This window comes from Tupaia chinensis, unplaced genomic scaffold, assembly GCF_000334495.1.
Source record: "Tupaia chinensis unplaced genomic scaffold, TupChi_1.0 Scaffold000093_1, whole genome shotgun sequence".
Taxonomy (NCBI): domain Eukaryota; kingdom Metazoa; phylum Chordata; class Mammalia; order Scandentia; family Tupaiidae; genus Tupaia; species Tupaia belangeri.
In genome coordinates, this window is record NW_006159555.1 from 5,517,761 (window position 1) to 5,543,465 (window position 25,705).

At 35.7% G+C, this 25,705-nt stretch overlaps 1 protein-coding gene and 1 pseudogene across 2 annotated transcripts in view; one reads left to right on the forward strand and one right to left on the reverse strand.

Moving 5' to 3' along the window:
* The window catches only part of LINGO2 (leucine rich repeat and Ig domain containing 2), a 1,055,580-nt gene that overhangs the window by 345,274 nt on the left and 684,601 nt on the right, over nt 1-25,705 (reverse strand). The gene's annotated exons all lie outside the window — the stretch shown is intronic.
* On the forward strand, nt 180-4,668 carry LOC102500515 (splicing factor 3A subunit 3 pseudogene; annotated as a pseudogene).

Below are 25,705 nucleotides of genomic sequence, written 5' to 3' on the forward strand. Positions count from 1 at the left end.
CATGCACATGTGTCAGAATGTTTTTCGAGTTGCCAGAGCCAGCATTTGAACTGCAGTCAGCCGTGTGTGATCTGGTTTCTAATCCACTAGATCAGCCTAAGAAGTAGGACTCTTAAATTCTGAGAGTTCACAAACTGAAATGCCTCATGGTCAGTGTATCACTTAAATATGAACATAGAATGGTTGATGAGGATCTAAGAACTAGCCAACGTAGACTAGAGAAGGTAAGCTTAGCCAAAGGACATTACAAACAACATTTAAACACCATTTCTGCTAGACCAAAAACATTAATGGACTGGTTTTGGTCCTTGGCCACCACTTTTAGATCCTTGAGAAGACTTAAGGACACACCACCTATTGCTGTCAAAATATTGGTCTCATTTTCCTGCCTTTTGGCAATATCTATGGTAGATTAAAAATGCCTTCCTGAGTATTCTTTTAAATGGGAAATAATAACTCTTTGGACTAGCTCATTAAAATCACCAAAGAGTGTGGTTTCTTGGATTCTTGGACCCACACTCCAGCATCAAAGAATCGATATTTCTAGAGTGAGACTGGATTCTGAAAATAACACTTCACCAGGTTACACTCATAGTTTAAGAATGACTCTTCTGGAATATGGTCTGGTTTTGAAATTTTTAAATTGTTTTTGGAACTTTCAAATAATGATATTTACTTTTTTGTTAATTTCAAATAACAGCTTTTTTAAAAAGAGTTTCTTCTATGAGATGCATAAATTGTGAAAAGCCATTTCAAATTTAAGAAGTTATCAATACTTTCCCCTCAAGTATTTCTTTTGCCATTCAAAACGTAAATGACTTCATCACTGTTTTTGGTTAATATAGATTTATGGTTTTGAGTCAATGAAGAAACTCTCTAAAGACAGTGAGAACCAACTATAAACAACAAGAATCATTATAAATAATTGAGATTAGTCATTATATAAAAGGAGAAACCAAGTTCTTATTCATGTAAGAAAGACTGTTCCTAGAATAGGCAATTAGTTAATGAAGGATGACTGGAGGTCTCATCATGGCTTGTATTTTATGAAGGAGAAACTGATATCCCTATATATGACCACCCTCAAGGACAGTGCCACTGCACAAGTTTAACAGCAAAAATCCCAATGTGATGCACTTAACTTATTTGGAATTTATCACATCTTTTATTAGGGTGTTAGTAGTAGGGGTGTTTCAAGACTTACATAGTATTCTAGAGGGAAGAGAAGGGGAAATAAGAGTTTGGCAAGTAACAACAGTGAGTTAGTGTGTCATGCTGGAAGCTTTACATACATCTTCTCATTTAGTCTTCATGGAAATCTGAAAGACTATTATTATTCCCATTTAACAATTGAAGAGACTTAGAGAAGATAAATAGCTTGCACAAGGTCAAAAAGGGGAAATTAAGATTTAAGTCTATAACTTCTTAATTATATGGGTAATATTCTTCCTAGTATAATAAATGCTCTATCGCTTGTCCTATCAATTTGCTTCATTTTTCCATGTCAAGAATAAACTCAGTTCAACCAGTTCTCATATCTAATGGTGTTATTCCCCTAACCACTACATTCTACTTTATCCCATTATCTGATCATAGAGATAAAAGACAAAAGAGACAATATAATGGCGTTGATATTTTATGTTTTTTGTTTTTGTTTTTGTTTTTTGAAGGGGATTCTATCTAGTGACCAACACACTCCTCTTTCTATCACTTTTCTGATAAGGAGAGCAGGATGGAGGTTGCTGTTGAGAATAATCTTGGAGGAAAGGGATAGCCTTCTTCCTACTACCAAAGAGTCCTATTTTCATGAAGTTTACTTTCCAGTGAAAGAAGGCAGATGATTAAAAAATAAGATAATTTCAGAGGATAACATGTGCCATGGCAAATAAAAATATGGTAATTCTACACACAGGTCTGAAGAGATACTCCCACAAAATGGGTAATGAGAGAAATCCTAACTGATGCGTGTTCATGTATAAAACATTCACCTAGGTATTTATGACAACAAAAAATTAGGGGGCCAGCAGATGTCACAGTGGTTAAGGCAGGTGGATCCCACAGGGCCAGCTACCTAGTTTGAATATCAGACACAGAAGCTTGAACAAACAGGCTGGTGCCTACATGTGCCTGACCAGAATCCCAAGGGCAGAGGAAGGAATTAAGGAATTATGGCATGGCTATCCTCTATGCTTCTTAACTTTCTCTCTCTCTCTTTCTCAGTTTCTGTTCAGCAAGCTCACACGTACTCTAGTAAATTTTAAAAAAAGAAATAATTAGGGAACTAAATGATCAAAAATTTACTAGCATTGACATTCCCCTGTCACAAGAAGTAATTATAAAACTGATCAAAATAAATGAAGCAACAGTTTTCAGGCACTGAACATGCAGTTCAAGCCAGGGATATTTGAGAGAAAGGAAATACATAAGGTGATCCCTAGATTATTCAACAGTTGTCTGTCGTTTTGCCTAGTGACACTTTGCCAATACAGAGGAGGAAAGTAGAACCCACAGAGGGTAGTGAAACATTGGTCCAAACAGGGAAAAATAGAAGCTCCTGGGTATTGAAGCAATTGGAATGAACAGGGCAAGGTACCTGCAAAGAGAGATTTGCAGACAAAGAGCCCCTGAGGTCTAAATAGAAATTTGCCATAACTCCAGGAAATAAAAAAGAAAAACAGAAACAAACAAACAAACAAAAAAAACCCACACATTTTTGAATTGGATAATAAATAAAATATAAAATTCCAAAATATGTTGGATGCAGCTAAATTTATGTTTAGATGACATTTATAATTTTGTATTAGGATAGAATGAGGACCTCAAATCAATGATCAAGGTTTCTACTCTACTAAACTGGAAAAAGATTAAAAAATTAAACCTGATAAAAGGAAGAAAATAACGAAGATAAATGCAAGAACTAACAAAATAAAAACTAACAATAGAGAAAATTAACAAAGCCAAAGTTGTTTCTTTGAAAAATAAAATTGATAAATGCATAGCGAAACAGGAAAAATAAAAATTACAAACATCTGCAATAAGAGGAAAGCTATCACTACAAGTCTTAAAGATATTAAAAGGATAATAAGGGAATATTGCGAATAACTTTATGATAACAAATCTGGTAATGTAGATGCAATGAACAGAATCTTTCTAAAACACATAAAAAATTCCTTCAAAAGTATATCACAAGGCTATGCTTCCAGTCACATAGATAGTCTGAATTGAAGCACCAGCCCAGAAAGAAGATAAGATGATTCTGGAGCAGCAACTGTGGTGTCATAGGAGAAGAAATGGCTCATGGGTATCAAGGCCAAAGAGATGCTCACTAAGAAGTCAATGCTCCAGGACCAGACCAATTCTGACCACCACCCATGGGCCATGCAAGATAGGTATAGGGAGGTCAGTGGGAATGGGAGGGATTTGTATGATGATAAAGATGGGTTATGAAGGGAGGAGCTCAGTACCATTCAATGAGTTTGCTGAATTGTATAGTAGACTCAAGCAAATAAAGAAATTCTACCAAAAGCACCCGAACAAGATGTCAGTGGATGTTGGAGGAGCTCCTAAAATCCAAATAAAAAGGCAGAAAACTTGGAGGAGTTCACAGATGAAAAGGGAGATAGACATTACCTCTATCTCCATGCGATCATCTCCAGTACATTAACCTGAGGCATCTGAGAAGCTGGATTACATCATATACCTACCCATCTTTGACCAATTATTTGACATTCCTAAAGAAAGGAATGCAGAGCATGAGAGGTACTTAGGGATGCTGCTTGAGTACTTTCAGGATTACACAGATAGAGTGAAGTCCCTCCAAGATCAGAATGAACTTTGTGGGAAGATTCAGACTGAGTTTGAGAAAAAGTGGGAGAAAGGTACCTCTCCTGGATGTCTAAAAGAGACCAGCAATGCACTTACCCGTACTGGAGCCCATCTTGAGCTCTCTGCTTTCTCCTCCTGGAAGGATTTGGCCTCCCTAGATCTGGATTGAAATCTGCACTTGTAGCTTTAGGCCTGAAATGTGGCAGAGCCCTAGAAAAGTGAGCCCAGAGACTGTTCAGCAACCAAAGTAAAGTCACTGGTGTCACATGACACCTCTGTTTGCAAAAAATCCCAAATCAAAGGGCACTAAGTGAGACATTGCTTTCCAAGAAACCCAGATGTACAATAGGTAGAAGTTCTTAGGGAATAATGACATCTCACTCATGACAACGTAAAATGGAAGCAAGCAAGAGAAGAGGAGGAAGAGCAGATCAGTAAGAGTGAAAGTGAGATGAAGAGAGTGAGGTCATTATAACCCCAAGAACCTACTCCTCAGCTAGGAAAGCAAATCCATCCCTACTGACTGTAGAGGCTTCACAACCTCAGTATCAACTACAGTTGTGAGATCTGTGGACACTACACCTACTGAAGGCCCAAAGCCTTTCAGATACACTTTACTGAATGGTGTCACACTCATGGATGAGGTGCTTGGGTATCTCAAACACAGCTTACTTCACTAATGTGACACAGATTGAAGATGCTGTCTCTTTGTGGGCCGAGCTGAAACTGCAGAAAGCCTCAGAATGATGGCAACCCAACATCAAGGAAGAGTATGAAGACTCCAGGGGAAATCTTGTCAGTAAGAAAACATATGAGCAGCTCAAGAGACAAGGGCTGCTCTAGAGTTTGTGGACATAGCACAACTATCTGGTTTGCAGAGCCTTCCCTGAGAACTACGTTTTCTATTTCTCCCAATCAGATGCTCTTAAAGACATCTGACTACGTCCTGTTATGATCTAGCTTGTGTCTTGAAGAAATAAGGCATGCTGTCAGATAGTAGGATTGAGGTGTGTTTTATCTTTGTTTTATATTTTAAAAGTTTCTGTCAGAAAATAAAAACAAATAAATAAAAATGAAAAGAATATCACAACTAAGCAACTTTATTACATCTATATAATAAAGAAATTGAATTTATAGTTTTAAAACCCTCCCACAAAGAAAAGGAAAAAGAGAACTCAAAATTCAAGTAGTTTTACTAGTGAACCCCCTCAAACATTTCAGGAAGATGTAATACCACTCTTTCACCAAGTAACTTAAAAACTCAAAAAGAAGAAATATTTCCCAATGTTATAAAAATCTAACAAACATTTTTTTTAATTATAGACCAAAATCTCCCATGAATTTCAACACAAAAATTAATGACATAGGGCTGACCAGTGGTGTGGTGGTTACAACAACTAGATCCCACATGGCAACCGTGTAATTTGAGTTTTGGACCCTGCAACTTGAGAATTATGCCAGGCGTGTATGCATGCATGCCCCAAGTCCCAAAAGTAGAATGAAGAAGAAGGGACTGTGTGTGGCCATCCCCCTTGAAGGGGTGCATTCTCCTTCTCTCTCTGTCTGCTCCTCTCAGACAAGCTTACACACCCTATGCAAACAAACAAAAAAAATTAATGTAATATCAGCAGATAATATCCAGCCATATGTATAGAAGATAACACATAACACAACATGGCTAAGTAGGGTTTATCTCTGGAAAGGAGGTTTAGTTTAATACTTAATTGTAATTCATCGTGAAGTAATCTCAATGGAGAAAATCATTTAATAAAATTTAACATTGATCTATGATAAAAACTCTCAGCAAACTAGGAATAGAATGAACCTTCCTCAATCTGATGAAAGGTATCTATCTAAAATTAACATAATACTCAATGGCAAATGTTGAGTCTTTCCTAAAGTCAGGATAAGTCAAGTATGTTGCCTCTTACTGCCATTATTCAATACTATATTAGAAATCCTAATCAGTTCAATAATGCAAGATAAAGAAATCAAAGATATACGGATCAGAAAGAAAAAGGGAAAATAACCTCTGTTCTCATCTGGTATAATCTTAGATGTAGCCAATCTGATGGCATCATGTAGGATTAATAAGCACACTTAGCAAGATCAGAGGATTCAAGGTCAATGTACAAATAAAAAAGAATTGGTGTACTACTTATCAGTAGGAAACAACTGGAAAATAAATTTATAAAAATGCCTTTCTTATAGGATCCCCCCCAATCCTTTACAAAATTAATCAAAAGATGTATGTAGTAGGCAAAATTCTAACATAGCCCCCAAAGTTTATTCTCCTTTGTCCACATGCCCTACAGATCCTCCTTCTTTTCAGTGTGAGAGAGGCTTATGAGGGTGATGAGATATCATCTTTATGACTACTAATCTGTTGCCACTGATTTAAGAAAAGGAAGATTATTTAAGGTGGACCTAATCTAATTTGGCAAGCCTTTAAAACAAAGTGAGGACCAACTTCCCCTCCTGTCTTTGTAAAATAAAAGTGCAGTAGCTAAGTGCTATGCAGAGGGAATTGGATCCCACATAACCAATGGAGGTTCGAATGGCAGCCTGATGACTTGAAAAACATACCAGACATGCATTTGCTTGAGCCCAGAATCCTGACTGGATGGAGAGATAGAGGAAAAAAGATTGCAGCATGACCAGGCACCACTGGAGTTTTCTCTCTCTCTTTCTGATGTGTGCATGTGACCTCCGACATACCAGAAAGAAAGAATAGAAGATCCAGAAATCTGTTTGCACTTATCTGATCAATTATTTATATAAACCATATACAGTAAAAATAGAGACATGAGAGAGTCACATTAAATTAAGCTCACCATTTCTATCAGGGGCAGGAGTCAATTAAAGGAAATAAGAAAAGATTGCAAAGAAAGATTCAACATTATCTACACAAATTTGATTTTACATATCAAAACTAAGAAAAGATCTTAAGCATATACTAAAAAAAAAAAAAAAGCCAACACAGACTGAAACAAATATTTTTTAAAAATGCCAACACTGGTTAAACCTGAATAGCATTGGGTACATAGAATATACTTCACTACTTTATATATTTTTGTCTGTTTCAAAAATTTATTTCAAAAAAGAATCTTTCATATAAATCTTTTTTTTTTTTTTAAGAGAGATTTTTGCTATGGGCACGTGAACTCATTGGAGACACACAGAGAGACAGAGAGACAGAAAATGAGAAATCATCCATGGGGGGATGGGGGGTATGGCCATGCCACAGTCCCTTCTCCTTCATTCTCCTCTTGGGATTTTGGGCAAGTGTGCACATGCGCCCAGCATGAGTTTTAAGCTGCCGGGTCAGGGACTTAAACAGCCGTTGACTACATGGGAGATCAGTGATGTAACCATTACACCATATGCTGGTCCCAACAAACCACTTTTACATCTTGGTTTCATACAAATGACCTATGTTATGGCTTTTTAAGCTTTTTTTTTTTTCTTCTTTCCACTTGATTTTCACTACTAAGTAAGAGGGGAAATGTGATTTTTTAAAAAAATAATTCTTTGTTTTATCTGTATCTATCTATCCATCCATCCATCCATTCATCCATCCATCCACCCACCCACCCATCTATCTATCTATTACTAAATTTGACCAGAGAGACATAGAGACAGAAGAAAAGGGAGTAAGCAAGTTGCCAGGTCCAGTACTCAAACCATGGTCAGCCATGTGGGAGTCCAGCACTTTAACCACCATGCCACCTCCTGACCCCAGGAAATATGATCTTTATATGCCTGATTATCAAAAAGATATCTACAAAATGTTGAGTCTTATCTGCATACATCATCCTATACAAAAGATCTATATCCAAGTGTTACCCACAAAAGATGACTGCTACCATACAGCAGTGTTTGACCTTCATTTCACAGAAAGAGACAAATCATGGCATTTCTGAGCTCATCTAAATGGACAAGGCACGGCTTTGCTTAAGGTATAGCCTTTACGGGACCAGCAGGTGGTGTGGTGGTTAAGGCGCTGGACACTCCCACATGGTCGACCACGTTCGAGTCCCGGACCTGGTGGCTTCCTTTATCACTTTCTTTCTCTCTCTTTCTCTGTATCTCTCTCTGGCCAAAGTAAAATAAATGAATGAATAAATCAAATTAAATAAATAATTACTTAAAAATAAAGGTATAGCCTTTACTTGGGTATACATTCAGACTTACAGAGCTGTGTGAAATAGGTATACTTGCAGTTGGATTGGATACACCTTAAGGTAGCCACCCTTTGACATGTGTCTGTGTTCTTAGGAAGATACTCTTTTTTCTTACATCTAGATAACAATGAGTGTCTAATCAATCCTTTGACTTTGAAAGGATTACTTTCTTACTAAAAAGAATATTTTAATTGGCCAGCTTACCCTTACCTTTGAAATAAAAACTTGACATAAGCCCATAACAAATTTGCCTATATGCTTGCTTTTTAAATTGTAAACCATTTCAATGAAGATGAGAGAGAGAAAAAGGTAAAGGTGATAGAGAGAGAAATTGTCCCAGGGAATAGGGAAATGACTTGTGGAAACGGAATGACTAAAATTTTGAAGAAAAAAAAAAAAGGAAATTTTTAAAAATTAAATTGGATGATGATAAACCAAATTTTGAAATGAATAGTAAACTTGCAGAACAGCTCAGTGGCTTTCAGTCATAAACATTAGTATGCATAGAGTACTGTATTGTAATGTTTATTCTGATCAGAGGTAGTATTTACAAAATCATTAGTTGGGTTTAAATAAGTCCCTCTCCTTTCAACCAAAAATATATTTTTGACTTTACACAAGACAGAGTAGGATCACTATCATTCTGAGAAAACTTTAATAGTTTTATTAGTGCATGCTAATATGAAATAAACCCACTAGTAGCTTAGTTCAGTTGCTGTTTCCCTTTAAAGTACGGTAATCACTTACTCTCATCCCAGAGGAGGTTTCACAATAGGAAATCACCTTGTGTCTTTACACTTAATCAGAGCTCTGCTGTGTCAGGAAAAAAGGACAGCCTGACCTTCTTGCTTTTAATGACCCACAGGGAGTTATTTATTACATTAAATGCCATGAAAACCCACAAAATATAAAAGATCTAAGGCAGAGACAATTTATCATCCCAACTTTTCATACAAACTGATTAATAGTCCAGGTACCAAGTAAAATACCAACAGAGAATAATCCTGACACCTGTTCCAACAACTGATGAAAAAACTATGCTGAATGAAAGTTTAATCACTGATTTCCTATCACACAGCCAGTTTCCTAACGAGACCGCATAATTACAAGTGAGAGAATTCATATTCTTAGCTAATACATAATTATATCTGGAAGCATAGCTACTAAACTAAGAAATTGAATCATTTCAAGAGGGTGCTTTTCTCACACAAAATAGGAAAATATTTAATGAGGGGATTCTGGGGTCCTGTTTACATTTAAAAAAATCTTAGATCCAATTTGAGAAAGAGCCAAAAGGTTCAGAAAAGGGTTTTAATGTTTTATGGAAGAATAATTCAGTCAAAAGGATGGTATAGAAATAAGCTTTGGTTAAGCTTCAATTCCACAAGGTTCACAAAATTTTGGAAATAGTTGACGATATCAGTTTTTTTTCCCTAGGATGATTCAAATTCCTGAAGTTGCACATGTAAAGATTAGAAGAAATTGAAATCCGTCAATCATTGCCAACTCCGTCTTTAAGACAGTCCATTCTTAAATTGTTGGCCAGAGAGGATGGATGCTCTCAGAATCACCCTCAAACATTCTATGTCAAATTTTATTTTGGAGAAAGTTGTTTCTCAAGTTCATGCTTTTAAATGAAATCAGTGTCAAGTAATAAATTCCTTTCCTAATGCAAATCGGAGCTGGGAGAATGTAAGGAATATCACTGAATACTAAATAGAAATCCTATTCATTCTATCAGTCAGCTTGATAGGGCTTTGTAGGTGAATGTGAATGGTTATCTGAAGGCCTTAAAATGTAGATAGACAGGTGCTGAACACCAGGAGCACTTCAAACATTATGACCTAATAAATATCATATTGCCTAGATTTAAATAAATATAAGGAAAGCTAAATTAAGGATTGAGATTTAACAAGAACTGGCTGGATTATTTACAAGTGTGGATCATCTTACCATTCTATCAAACTGGGGTATGACATTCCCTGGGTATACAAGAACAGCCACTAAAGTTCAGCAAATAAATACAAAAACTGTCAAAAATATTTTTTATGTTGTAATTTTTATTTTATATATCTTTTTTAGAGTAAAAACTACAAGTAAAAGTTTCAAAACACACAATCCTCTGTGTAAAGTATAACAAAGGCAGGTGGTTGGTAAAGATGCAAAGCTATTTATGGGTTAAGGGTAAAGGCTCCCAGGCCAGGTTATCTTAGTTTAAAGTGGCTCTACCACTTACCTATGTGATTGTTGGCCAAGTTTCTAAACCTTTCTTTGCCTCAGGTTTCTTCTCTGTAAATACAGATGATAATATAAAATAATATTTCTCACTTTATAGGACTACCATAAACTTTAAGTGAGCAAATACATATGAAGCACTTACTATAGTATTTGGCATATAATAAGTAGCTAATAAGTGTTAGTTACAAGAGCAATTGTTAAATATGTTATTAAGTACACACACACACTTTGAAAACACGTAGTACAAACACTTTCTAATTTTGATAAGAGGACACAATGAAATTTACATGGAGAGGTAAAACATATAGGGCAAAATGATGTATGTAAAAGTCAAGGATCTTTTATATTCAATCTCTGTGTTAGAATTTGAGGGAATTCAAAATTAATAAGACATTTACTTTATCTTTCAAGAGTTTAAGATATTGCAGAAAGCACAAGAAAGACTAAAAAGTAGAATCTAGAGAAACACATATCTAATTTGAGAAACTGAAAATGTCTATAATACAAGTATAATTATAAAAGAAATTAAAAAATGTAATAGACTATGTAAAATTAGGATGCATGAAAATGTCAAGCAAATCTCCAGAGAGGAAGTAGTGTTAGAATGTGGACCAAAAATAAAATCATATTTATAAACCCAACATACATAGAGTACACACTATATGCCAGACACTATTCTACAGGCCAAGTACAAAAATGACCCAGACAGAAGAGACCAAGGAGACATTAATAAATACACACAAACTAACTAGATAAGACTCTGGAGGATATATAAATTATATTGAGAAAGGCCTTATAGATTATCCTTTAATCCGATTAATCTGACACCTGAATAATAAGTAAGAACTAGCACTGGGACTATTTTATTTTTTCTTGGGGTGGGGAGAGGCTTAGTTTTTTTTTTTTTTTTTCCATAGCGTGTATGTACTGACCAGAGAGAGAGAAAGTGAGAAATCATACCCCAGGAGAGATAGCCATGCCGCAATCTCTTCCCCATTCTCTTCCAGGGATTTTGGGCATGTACACATACATGCATGATGTGATTCTCAAGTTTCCAGGTATGAGTCTCAAACTATGGTGATTTTCAAGTTGCCAGGTCCGAGTCTCAAATCATGGTAAGCCATGTGGGCATCCAGAGCTTTAACCACTACACCACCTGTTGGCTCCCAGCATTCGGACTTTTAACTACTCTTATCTGCTAGCCATGCAGAGAGAAGTCTCCTTATTCATTCTGCTTTCATTCATTGCTAAAACTTCCTTGCATTAACTGAGCACACACTACGTGCCAGGCACTATGCCGCTGGTCTGTTTTGCGAACCTGGCAACATGCCTCCCTCATGATAACCTTATGTTAAAGATGTTCATCCTCTCCTTTTTATAAAAATAAAACTCCAAGAGGTATATCCTTTTTCACTACATTTATGTATTCTAATTATTAAAAAAAAGTTACATAGGCCAAAGGGAAATTTTGAATTGTGAAGATTCAGCTCCAGCTATTCTTGAGGTATATATTATAAAGATGTATGCAGGGGTCTGACAGGTGATGTGGTGGTTAAGGCACTGGACTCCCACATGGCTGACCATGGTTTATAGTCCCAGACCTAGTGGCTTGCTTTCTCACTTTCTCTCTCTCTCTCTGGTCAAATTAAAATATAATAATAAGAAATAAAATAAAATGAAATAATTATTTAAAAAATAAATAAAGATGCATTCAGTGTGCAACTCATTTGGTCAGCATGAGTTCCAATACATACTTGCCAAAAGAGGTAACTGTAATTTATATTGATAACATAAAAATTCAAGACTGATCTTACCTTGTTTTTCTTAACTTTAAGAGCTAGAAGAAAAGTTTTTGATAAGGAAGATTTTCTCCCTAATTGGTGTCAAACACTAGTGTCTTAAAAAGACAAATAAAAATCTTATAAAAGTGACTGGAAAATGTTCCTACATTAAACATGCTGTTTTTTAAGTTTATTTTATTTAAAAAAGCCTTTCAGATTATTGTTAGAAATAAAATATGGAAAATATCTAAAAGTAGAGTTACTCTAGGTTAAATAAGGATAGCATAAGCCATGAGGGTTGTTTGGAACACAATCGAAACTTCAATAGCATAAGGCTGAAATTCTAATGCACTCAATTGCCATTTCGTTATTTTGAAAAACATAATTTTTCAAAAAAGATATTTTCAATAGACACTAATTCTATTTGCCTTCTCCCCCTTCTGCTCTCTTTGTTCACATAGAAGTAGGTTGACAGTAGAGATGAAATATTGTGTTAATTCACACACGATATGTGAGCAGCTCGCTGTGTTAGCAGTTACAAACTTTCAAAGGCTCCCTATCTGCTAATTTAAGTCACACTTTTGTCTGCCGTATAAAGTATGAGCCAACTTTTAGAGTTTCCATAATAGTTTCGATAATGCAGTCCTGTCAAATCCAGTTCCAGTCTTTATTGGAACTAAGTATATCAAAACAAGAAGAGATGAAGAGGTAGCTTGAATGGCCATTCTCTCAGCTATCTGTGCTGTGAGTCACATCAAAAGACCATCCGCTAATACAATATTACCCAAATGCTGCAGCCCTATAAGAAGCAACTGAGTTGAAACAGGTACCTGGCCCTTCATCCCACCAGCATTCCCATGTCCTTTCAAGGTTCACTGAGTTCATACCAGGCTACAATCGGACTAATTTGCTTCACAAATGAAACAATGACTCAAAGCACTTCCACACTCATGATATCTAAGAGATGCAAACGAAAGAAATACTCTAATTTCATTATTTCTATATGAAATAATAATCACACCAATAAATTGATTGAGGATTCTGTAAATTAACACTTGAAACAGGTGCAGACCATGAATATCAAATTATGCATATATTCCTATTTACATTATTGATTTATTTATGAGCATGTATCCTATTATTTAATCTACAAATCTCTGTTTTGGAGAAGGAAATTAATGTTTGCACAGTGTGTACTATGTATTTGTCTTAAGTCTCACAATAACGCTGGGAATTGAAGATGACTTTTATCAAATTAGAAGGTCAAATTTGAGGTCAATGGCATGCCCAAAGTGACAAAACTGGTAATGGACAGAAATAGAATATGATGTGTACTTGCCAAAATTAATTATTTTTTAATAACTATAATCAAAATTATTTGCTTAGATAAGCTTTAAAGGGCAGAGACTAACTGTTCTATTACTACTGATAGAAATTCTGCCTGGGATTATTGATCAAATCAGTAGGTGTGTCCCACCAATGAGATATTGATCTTTGCAACTGAGGTCATAAGAGCTACAATTGAAAATGTTGTAATAATAAAACCATTTATTAAGTACTTTTTCTAGGCCAGGCACGGAACTAAGCAAATACCTGACAATACATTTCACTTAATCCTCACATTATCTGTTATTATTTCTTGCTTTTCACAAGTTAAAAACTGATACTTAGAGTAGTTCAGCTACTTGTCATGTTCACATGGGCAGTGAGTGGCATAAGCAGTCTTAGAATTAGGGTTCACTTGGGGCCAGCAGATGGCATGGAGGTTATGTCTCTGGACTCACGCATGGCCAGCTGTGGTCCAGTATGGACCTGGAGGCTTCAAAATCATGCTGGATACATGTGCATGCATGCCCATGATCCTGGGAGGAGAATGGAGGAGAAGGGATTGTGGTGTAGCCATCCTCCTGGGGTGTGATTTCTCACTTTTCCTCTCACTGCCTCTGTCTCTCTCTCTGACAAGTGCATGCACTCTAAGGCAAAAACTCAAAAAAAAAAAAAATTAGGTCTCACTCAAAAACCTGTTCCATTAGTTAATAGATTAAAGTTCCTTAAAGTCAATGAAAACTTAGTTACTGTATTTATTAGGAATGACTAGAAAGTATTAATTTTGTCCCAGACAAAAGAGGGGAAGGACCATTTAAAGCAATCATCAAGAGATATAGATAAACAGAACTTCAACATAACATGATGTGTAATAGGGACATTACTGAACAGCTGCAGCTTCTGTACAGATTTCAAAAGCAACAGAGATGGCCACTCACATTTCTTGACTTGTGGCCCTCTTCTCAAACATTCTCCAAGCAAGCAATAATAAGTCCAGTCCCTCTCATGCTTCAACATCTCCTTCAGCCAGAAAAGTTTCTCCTTTTAAGGATGCATATGATTAGATTAGGCCCACTCAGACAATCCTGGCTAATCTCTCTATTTCAAGATTTGTAATCTTAATAATATCCATAAAATCATTAAGGTAAAATATTCATAGGTTCTAGGAATTTGAGTGTGCACATATTTTTGGGGGGGAGGGGAGGAGGAAAGGTAGACATTCTATCACAATCTCTACTCTGGAATGTAAGGAAATAAACTATTGACGCATGCAATGTGGACGGATCTCCAATTTATCATGCTAAAGAGAACACTTTTTACTTTTATAATCTTATCTGAAAAATGAAAAACCATACAGACAAAAAAAAAAAAATTGATCAATGTGTCCAGGGATTGAGAATGAGAAGAGCAGACTGAGTAGAAAAGAGCTTGAGGGAGCGCTGGCTGGTGACTTGATAGTTAAAGGTGCTGGACTCACACATGGCCAACTGTGTTTCAAGTCCCAGACCTAGCAGCTTGCTTTCTCACTTTCCCTCTCTCTCTCTCGCTGTCTCTCTTTGGTCAAATTTTTAAAAATAATAGTAATAAATGAAATGAGATCATTCTTTAAAAAGAGGGCTTGAGGAAACTTTTTGAGAAATAGAAGTGTTTTAGATATTTTTTGTGATGTTGTCTATTGTACACATTTGTCTAAACTCATAGAACCAATCTTTAAAAAGAATACATTTTTCTGAATGTAAATTTTACCACAATAAACTTTATTCAAAAAAAAAAAAAGAAAAGAAAAGAGGAAAAAAGTACTAGTGATGAGAATATGCCCCTAATTTTCTGAGGCTTTCCTGACTTTAAACATTCTGTCATTGCTCTTATAAAACTTCAGGTATGTCAATAGTTTGGTGGGGAAAATAGACTTCTTAAACCCAGGGAAAATTTTTCACATGTCAGTTGTTCCAGTGTTTTTCCAGTTTTGCATTGGAAATACATTGCTACTATTCTCAAAGATCACAGAGCCTATTCCCATCATTTTAAAAAAGAAAAACTAGAAAGATTAAGTAATTTGCTTGAGGTCACATATCTTATTAGTATGAGAGCCAGGAGTAGAATTCGGATTTCTAAGCTCCAGTCAAATACTCTATCACTAAACTGAAAGGTTCCTAAAAATCTTAGGGAGACTATAATTGTTTCTGTCAATCCCTGTATTTAAACATTAATGAGACACCTGCTCAACCACACAAATTGTGAATGGTGCTGCAGTTAGCACACATAATTGGTGACAATTTTAGTAGTTACATTTACTTTTCCAGATGTGTGTACTGCTCTGAGGCTTTGGTGGAATAAAGTTATACATCATTAGACTTATGAGCTGGTCAAACAATCAGAAACCTTTTGGTTTTGCCTTTACAATGTAACCTAGGGATGGGCTGAGGAAGGTAACTTTTGGCACAGAGCACAGAAATGGAAAAGGCAGAGGCAGTTGCTATATTGCATAGCTTAATGAGGAAACCCAGATCACTCTCTCCATGAATGGCAGCTTCATTACCTTCAAAGATCTCTTCTCAAAGATGCAATTCAATAGAGGACTCTCAATTCAGACTGAGACTAGGGATTTGTTTACCTGCCAACTTCCTTCCACATCTGTTCCCCTTCTGTTTCTTTCTTGATGTTAAAAAGCTCTGTTTCATCATCACAGGACATTGAAACTCAGGGAGCACTTTTAGCTAGTTCCAAGTAACAACAGATTCTTACAGTACAGAACTATAGTGTAGTCTGACTGACAGCATCAATAAGTGAATGTACTTTGTCTTGCAGCTGCCAATCTATGGCATATAATGATAGCTCATTTAATTACATTCATAGGATGAACGAGTGTACATTGCTTTCATTTTCGTTACTTAAAATTTTTAAAATATTAATAAATTCATGGATTTGCATTCATTCACACCCTTCTTCTCAAATAAAAACACTTACTTTGATTAAAGAAATGCATAATGAAGAGTTGAGCACAAACTATTCCATATGTTTGTTTATAACTGCCCTGAGAAAATACCCAAACAAATTACCTACTGGAATTTAAGAATCAAGAATCTAGAGATCTTTCTGAGAATTGAAACATTTGGCAAACATGATGGCACAATAAGTGACAGAGATAATTTAACCCAGAAAATGTATTACAGGCAGAAAACTTCCTATAACTAGACAGAGACTACCTAAAAGACATACAGATAGCAGTTTGATAAAGTTTTAAAGTTAGAAGCTTGAGTTCTAGTTCACCTCTACCTCTAATCAGAACCATCACCACGGGCTTACTATGTGCCAGGGAATTTTTATGCTGCAGTATTTAAGGCTTTTGCTGTATACAATTGAGACTATCACTGACAAACTGGAAATACATTAGGACCTTATTAATTCAAAGGGAAAGACAGAGAAGCAAATGTCAAAAGAGGGAAGTGCAATGAAGAGGGCCAGGAAGTAAAAACTATAGGACAAATCCATTTAGTATGAATGAACACCGAACATCTTCCATTTCATCGTCGGTCTGCTTCATGTTCAAACTGCAGGTTGGAAGCATATGATCAATAGGTCATAGCCTGGGTTGGGGAACAGTCACAGCCTACCCAACTTCATATGCCAATAAAAAGACAAATTCTCTAAAGGAATTCCACTGGAGGTAAGGGCAGGTAATGGAATCCTAGATGAAAACAAACAAACCCAATGACTTGAATCTGATGCATATTCTTTTACAATACACCAGTGAGATTTACTTTTCAAATAAAATTCAATGATATCATTCCAATACCATTCCATGTTACTTAGGATAATTCAAATGACTTGCCTCAGTTTACTAAGCCTCTTCTCCAATTTTGTACTATAATATTGTCTTTTTCATGCCCTAAATATGAGACACACTAGGTTTTTTTCTTTTTCTAGTCGTTCCAAGGCTCATCCTGGTATTGGACCCATGTACCAACTGTTTTATTTGCCTGAAATGTTTACACTCCCTTACTTTTTCAAAGTGGAATCCTTCTTACCATTCAGATATCAGCTCAAATATTTCTTTTTATTTATATCTTCCATGAGTGAGAGAGACAAAGAAAGAGACAGACAGAGAGCCAGCACCTTTGAGAGGGTTATGATACCCAGTCCTAGCTTCAGCTAGCCCCAATCATGAGCATTCATGTGCCCAGTGTACTCAGAAAGGTCTCTGGGTGCCAACTGGAACTTTTACACCTGGATCAACCTCAAAGAGTGGCACATTGTACCACTGTGCCACTGGCTGGCTCCATTTCTGCTTAAAAAAGATTATAGGGAACCAGCAGTTAGCATAATGGCTATGTTGCTGGACTCCCACGTAGTCGACCACAGTTCACGTCCCGGTCCCGGTGGCTTAAAACTCACGCCGGGTGCGGGTACGTGCGTGTCCAAGATCCCGAGAGGAGAATGGAGGAGAAGGGATTGTGGCGTGACCATCCCCTCTAGGGGGTGATTTCTCGCTTTTTGTCTCTATGTCTCTCTCTCTCTGTCTGGCAAGCGCACATGCCCTATAGCGAAAACCTCTCCAAAAAACCCCCCAAAAAACCATAAGATGATATGAGAATAGTAAACTTCTTTGCATCTTTGACAGTCCCCGGCACAGTAGGCACTGTCATACACACATATATTTTATACACACACACACACACATACATACATAATATATGCATTCATATATATAGTATAATTTTATATATTACATAATATATGTGTGTGTGATCAAATCAAATATATATATAAACATAATCATATATATGTATGCACACACTCCACTTAATAGACATTATATATAATAGACATTATATATACATTTTATACAGAAGATACTGAATTTAGTAAGCGGTAAGAAATACTCATGTAGGAAATTTATGTTGGTATGATTCAAAGTTAAATCTTTCAGGGTTCAAGACCAGGCTCCTCAATACTATCATATTTGTATGTTCTACCATTAGTTCTATTGCTGGGTAGCAAGATAATTTTCCAATTTTTGGCAGTAGGCTCCTTTTCTTCTTGGTAAATAAAATCAATGTAAAACAACAATAAATTGCTCATCTCATATGTTTGCAGATGTGATGTTTAGGTATTATGAAATAATACAGTGAAAATTAAATGATTATCTTGATAAACACAATTTTTTGTTTTAGATTTTGCTGTAGGGCATATGCACTTGCCAGAGATGGAGACAGACAGAGAGAGGGAAAGTAAGAAATTGCTTCCCAGGTGGGATGCCCATGCCACAATCCCTTTTATTACATTATCCTCTTAGGGTTTGGGGCACAAAAGCACACATGTCTGGTGTGATGTTCAAGCCACTGGGTCTTGGAATCCAGTGCCTTCACCACCACACCACCTACTGGCCCCCTTGATAAACACATTTTAAAATTTGATTTTGGTTGCATATGTTGAGAAAAATCCCTATTTACACGAATACAGTGGTAAAGTAAGCTTTTAGAAACTGAACTCCTTAAACACTCAGAATACTTATTGATTGGAAGTATGGCAGAAAAAGCTTTGCTCCATTTGTGCTCTGAAAGGAGTTAACCTAAAAGCCTGTAACTATGTACAGACGGTCTGCAGTATATTAAAATCTGGTTACAATACTATTCCCAAAGTGGGCTGTTTATTATTATGCCCTCTAAAATATAATTTTACATGCTTTATGCCAAAAAAAGTACGTAATTCCCAAAACAGTCTCAAAGATTCCACAACTGAAATCTGTACACCTAATATTGTCCATGGTTACCTATATAGTTCTCCTGTTCTGCAGTCCAATCTTATATCTTATTGTACAACTGTATTCACTCTGATAAAAGAACATAAGAAGCAAGTCAACAAGAGCTAAAGTAGTCTTGAGATAAGCTGTAAATAACCCAAAAGCACAGCATCAAAGCAAATATGCTGTCAGAAAACAGTGGTAGGATAATGGGCAAGAGTGGCAACCAATCACAATTAATCACCACTATCTACTTTAAAAAGCAGAAGGCTGACACCACATAGCAGAATAAGAGGGAAGGAATAGTCAGATAAATAATTTGTAAAGAAGCTGATAGAAATAATGCATGTTATTATTAACAATCAATTTAAAAGTACCCCTAAAATAATAATAGGTGGTAAAGATAGAAAGGTAGGTTAATATACAAAGCAGAAAATTGAAAGATATACGTTTCCATGTATCTTTCTTTGTATTATAAATTCTAAAGAAAGTCACCAGCACTTAATATAAACAACAGCATCTGTGTGTTACATGGGGAAACATATTTGTCTAAAAGCAAAATGTTTTATCGATGACACTAATAATTAAAGTCAGAAGAGGATTAACCATGAAGTAGGCAAGCTGAGGATTCAAGACCATTTGCTTGCATGAGTCCCTGTCAAGGAATGGTTCCTAGTTATGCATTAGCAAGTATTTATTCTTTTTCTTAATAATTTCCATATTCTCATGACCAGCAGTTGGTGAAATGGCTACGTCTCTGGACTCCCATTTAGTCGACCCCGTTTCGATTCCTGGACCCAGTGGCTTAAACTCACGCTGGGCACATGTGCGTGCGTGTGTGCTCAAGACTCTGAGAGGGGAATGGAAGAGAAGGAATTGCGGCATGGCCATCCCTCCTGGTGGGGGCGGGGGGATGATTTCTTGCTTTCTGTCTCTGTCTTTCTGTTGAGTGCATGTGCCCTATAGCAAACAAAAAAACAAAAAAACAAAAAAATTTCTCGAAAATAAATTTTTTTGTAAAAATATGTCTTCATCCAAAAAAAAAAAAAAAAAAAACCTCTCGAAAATAAAATTTTTTTTAAAAATATGTCCACATTCCTTTCCTAAATTTTATATGTTCCAAGACTCCTATCTCCTAGTCTGTGAAAGGTTTGAAGCCTAACTGCAAAAACTGGCACTTAGTAAACACAGATAGCCTGATTGCATTGACCAAGTTTCCACCTAATGTCCTCCAGTAATTTTCCACTAGCTTACTCCAGGGCTTAAAGACTCTTCTACCTTTTGTTTCAGTGGACTTGAGTTCAATTTTTCTCCTCTATTGTAATAATTAGAAATAAGGCTGACCTTACCTATTTAAGTCTGTGCAGTGTAATTTTTCTTTGATAATACATAAATACAAACGATATTAATAATACTGCAGATAAGGTATTCAGTTCTATAGCATATCACTGTCTTTCTTTTTAAAAAGTCTTTAATCTTATTCTTTTTTACCCGACCCTGATTTTTCATTTCATTTGTGTGCTTATTTAGATCTTACTTTCTCTGATATTCTTATCTATAGAAAACTTGCTATTCTATATCACTACACCATATTTGTTTCTTATGCAGTTATTACAATACTTAGTAGCATGTGCTCCATAACAACATTTAAATAATGAACTGCATCTACAAAAATGGCCCCATAAGTTTGCAATGGAGTTGAAAAATGTCTATTATGTAGTGATGTTATAGGCATGCAATAATATAGTACAATGCATTTGTAGTGATCCAGTTGTTAAAACAAACAAACAAACAAACAAAACCCAGAAAACAAAACACTGTACTTTCAGTCACATATAAGGGGACTTCAAAAAGTTCATGGAAAAACTGAACTAAAGTATACATTTACTTTGGCTTTAAAAATTCATCCATAGTTTTTTTTCACAATACACATTTTCTACGAACTATATAACAAGTATAAAGTATAGTACATATAATTACGACCAGTACTAATACCTGCTGATGATAATAAATGAACATGTTACTGGTTTATGTATTTACTATATTGTACTTTTCATTATTAGAGTGTACTACTTATGAAAATATAAGCTTACTATAAAACAGTAATGCTCTTATGCCACCCTTGTACATCTTGTGCTTATTGTATCTCTTTTTTACAGTATACTCACATATTATGATATGTATCTCTATCTACAAAGATATAGATATAAAATGATATTAGAATGTGTATATACACATGACGAAGAGAGAGAAAGCACTCTGACCAGGGTCTCATCCTACTGTGATCTCCTTTATCAGCCCTGCAGCTCTTTAGGATATTGGTAGCTCACGTGCAACACCAGAACGCTTTCATGTCAACCTGGGGACCCAAGTAATGGTTACCATGTGGCTTCCAGCATTGCAGTCCTGTAAGCTATAGACTGCACCACCTCGGCTGGTGTCTCTTTATTGCCATCATTTTCATGTGTGCTCAATTTAATCTTTGTTGTTTTGTATATCATGGCTCTTCCAGTGGGACAGGATGGGCAGGTCATATTAATGGTCCTGACCATGTTAAGTCTAGACTAATATGTGTCTTTTTGTCTCTATTTTTAAGATGAATAATTCAAGAGTAAAAAATTAACTTTAGAAGGGACCAGCATTTAGCGTAATGGCTGTGTCGGTGGATTCCCATGTAGTCGACCGCGGTTCGAGTCCCGGACCCGGTGGCTTAAACTCACGCCGGGCGTGTGTGCGCACGTGCCCAAGATCCCGAGAGGAGAATGGAAGAGTAGGGATTGCAGCGTGGCCATCCCTCCTGGGGGGGTGATTTCTCGCTTTCTGTCTCTCTGTCTGTCTGGCAAGCGCACATGCCCTATAGCAAAAACCTGTCCAAAAAAAAAAAAAAAAAAAAAAAAAAAAAAGGAAGAAGAAAAAAAATTAACTTTTTAACAGAGAAAGGAAAAAAAAAAAAAGGAAGAAAAAAAATTACCTTGATAACAGAGAAATCTATAAATAAGAATATAAAGAAAGAACATATTTTTGTACAGCAGTTTGATGTATTTGTGTTCTAAGATAAGTGTTATTACAAGAGTCAAAAGTTTTAAAAAATTATAACCCTTATAAAGTAAAAAAAGAATAAAGTATATACTTTAAAATTTATTTAAATATTATCATAATCTTGTTTATATTACATTGAATCACATATAAATTTACAGTGTCTTACATTTCTTTTTCCAAAAGGAATATCATGCATATCAGTCAAAATCAAGACATTTAAATCCCCATCTTCATCATCCAATAGCTTTTCATTTTTTTCCTGTTATTGTTATTATTCTAATTATTTTTTAAACAGTCAATCACTATTTATCATTTTGCTTGTAACAAGACTTTACCCAACATGAAATACTTCTCATGCCAATCCAGTCGAGAAAACTATACACGTCATCATCAACAAGTAATAAACTATAAATTGAATGTAGCCTAAGTATACAGTATTTATAAAATATACTGACAGTACTATAGACACTATTTACTGTAGTGTCAATAATGTCCTAGGCCTTCACCTTACTCCCTACTCATTCACCCAGAGAAAACTCCATTCATGGTAAGCACTATGCAACTATACCATTTTTTATCTCTTAATGCTTAACTATACCTTGTTGTTCATCTGTTTATTGCCTGTTTCTTCCATTAGTAAGTAAATCAGGGACTAAATTTTAATTGTTTCCGCCCCTTTTTTTATAAATCCTCAAAACCTAACAGTGTTCTAACACATATTACATACTTAATATTATTTTGAATAAATTATTGTTTGAATAAATTATTACTAAATAAAACACACCAACAGTATTTTCCTAGTCCTAAGTCAGCTTCTATGACCCACAAATATTAGAAAGATTCAATATTCCCTGGGGATCATAGTCACCAGAGAAAAATAGGTAACATGACTGGTAATTGTGGAATGCTAATTGCATGGTCCAGATTGAGACTTGGAGAGGATCATCTGTTTGGTCCCGGTGCCATTGGGACATTCGCCCCAGGTCATGCTGCACAGTGAGCTGTTTACAGCTGGGAAGGGCCCTGCAGAGTGCAGCCCATCCCCTCTCCCACACACCTTGGAACTCTCAGGTGTGTTCACTGGGATTTAGAGAAACCTGTCTTTGCCCAGTCCCCACACTACCTAGACATTCACCTCAGCTATAGGCCTGGCTGTGCTGAGCAGCAGGTACACTGAGCTGCAGACTGGCTAATTCCCTGCGACAGGCCTCTGAATTCTCAGACTTCAGTGTTTCCTGAAGTGCATGGCGTGAAGTGCACAATGCACCCCCTTCTCTCTTGCTCAATTGAAGTTCAACAGCTCAGCCCCAGGTACACCTGTTTTCTAGAAACTGGGAGGACTTTGGATTATCAAAGTCCAAAGACAATGGTTGCTGAGTTAGCATTAGGGAGATAAAGCAGCAGAGAGATCACCAATCACCTCTTCCTACTTGTCTTCAAACATTCAGAATTAACTTTAAGAATTTAGGAAGAAATGTGTAATTCACCTGGCTAGAAACCGTGGCAGAGGCACAAGAAATATGAAGAACCAAGAAAATATCTATCCCCCAAAGGAAAATACCAATTTCTCATCATCCACAGACAATACTATGGAATTTGTGGAAATGTCAGATAAACAATTCAGAATATTTATAGTGACAAAACTAAATGAGATGCAAGAGAAAAGAGACAATGAACTCCAGAAGATACAAGAGAAAAGCACAATGAGTTCCAAGAGATGAGGAAATCCTTTCATGATTTAAAAGCAATAGATACCATAAAAAAAAAATCAAACAGAATTGTTAGAGATGAAAACTGTACTACAAGAAATCAAAACCTCCCTTGAAAGTATTAAAAGCAGATTAAATCACACAGAAAACTGAACCTTGAATGTATAAGATAAAGCCTCTGACCTAGAAAAACTTTTCAAAAAGACTGAGAAAATAACCAAGAACAATGAGGACAATATATAATAAATATTAGATACAATTAAGTTCCCAAAAATATGGATAAATAGTATCCCAGAAGGTAAAGAAATAAGGGCATTGATAATCTATTTCATGAAATCCTGAAAGAAAATGTAAGAGGCATTCAAAAATCCAGAACCAAGAAATATAAAGGACCCCAAATAGAATCAGTCCAAGAAGATCTTCTCCTAGCAACATCATAGTCAGATTGGCCAAAATCACAGACAAGGACAAGATACAAAAATTGGCAAGAGAGAACTATAAAGTTACTTACAAAGGTTATCCCATGAGGTTAACATCAGACCTCTCATCAGAAACAATGCAGGTAAGGAAAGAATGGGGAAATACAGTCAAAGTGTTAAAGGAAAAACAATTTCAACGAAGATGACTATACCCAGTAAAATTATCCTTCATGTGAGAAAAAAAGATAAAAGCATTCTCAGATAAACAAAACCTGAAAGAATTTACCAACTCCAGCCCAGCTCTTTAAGAAGTTCTGAAGGGAATGCTATACCAGGAAAACTAAAGTCAGACAGACAGAAATAAGAGAACAAAAAACAATCAAGAAAATGACTAACATAATGATAGGAACAAGTCCAGAAATATCAGTAATAATGTTGAATGTTAATAGATTAAATTCCCCCAATCAGGAGAAACAGACTAGCTAAATGGATTAAAAAACAGAAACCCTCTATCTGTTGCCTGCAAGAAATGTATCTCATGGATAAAGACATGCATAGATCAGAAGTGAAGGGCTACAAAAAGGTATTCCATGCAAACAGAAATCAAAAAAGGGCTGGAGTTGCAATACTGATTTCAGGCAATATAGACTTTAAGACAAAAACTGTAAGAACAGACAAAGAAGGGCATTATATAGTAGTATAAGGACTAATTTATCAAGAAGATATAATGCTTATAAATATCTATCCACACCACTCAGAAGCACCCAGATAAATGAAGGAAAGACTGCTAGATCTAAAAGCAGAGATACGTTACGATACTATAATCATTGGGGATTTCAACACTTCATTATTTCCTTTAGACAAATCTTCTAGACAAAGAATAAGCAAAGAAATACAGAATCTAAATGATACCATATATCAAATGGATTTGACAGACATCTAAAGAACTTTCCACCCTAAAACCACAAAATATTCATTTTTCTCACCCTGTATGGGACCTTTTCAAAGACTGATCATATGATAGGACACAAATCAAGCCTTTACAGATTCAAAGTCATAGAAACTATATCCAGCATCTTCTCTGACCATAATGGAATTAAACTTGATATTAATTTCAGGAAAAATCCTTGAAAATATACAAACACACGAAAACTGAACAACCTACTTCTAAATGACTTCTCAACTACTGAAGAAATTAAGACTGAAATCAAAAGATTTATGGAAACAAATGATAATGAATATACAAGTTTTCATAATCTATGAGACACTGCAAAAGGAATCATAAGGAAATGCATAGCAATTAGTGCATATAAAAAATATAAAGTGGCAAATAGACAACTTAACATCATGCCTCAGAGAACTTGAAAAACAACAACAAAAAATCCAAAAAATGCAAGAAGAAAAGAAATAATAAAGATTTGAGCATAAATAAATGAAATAG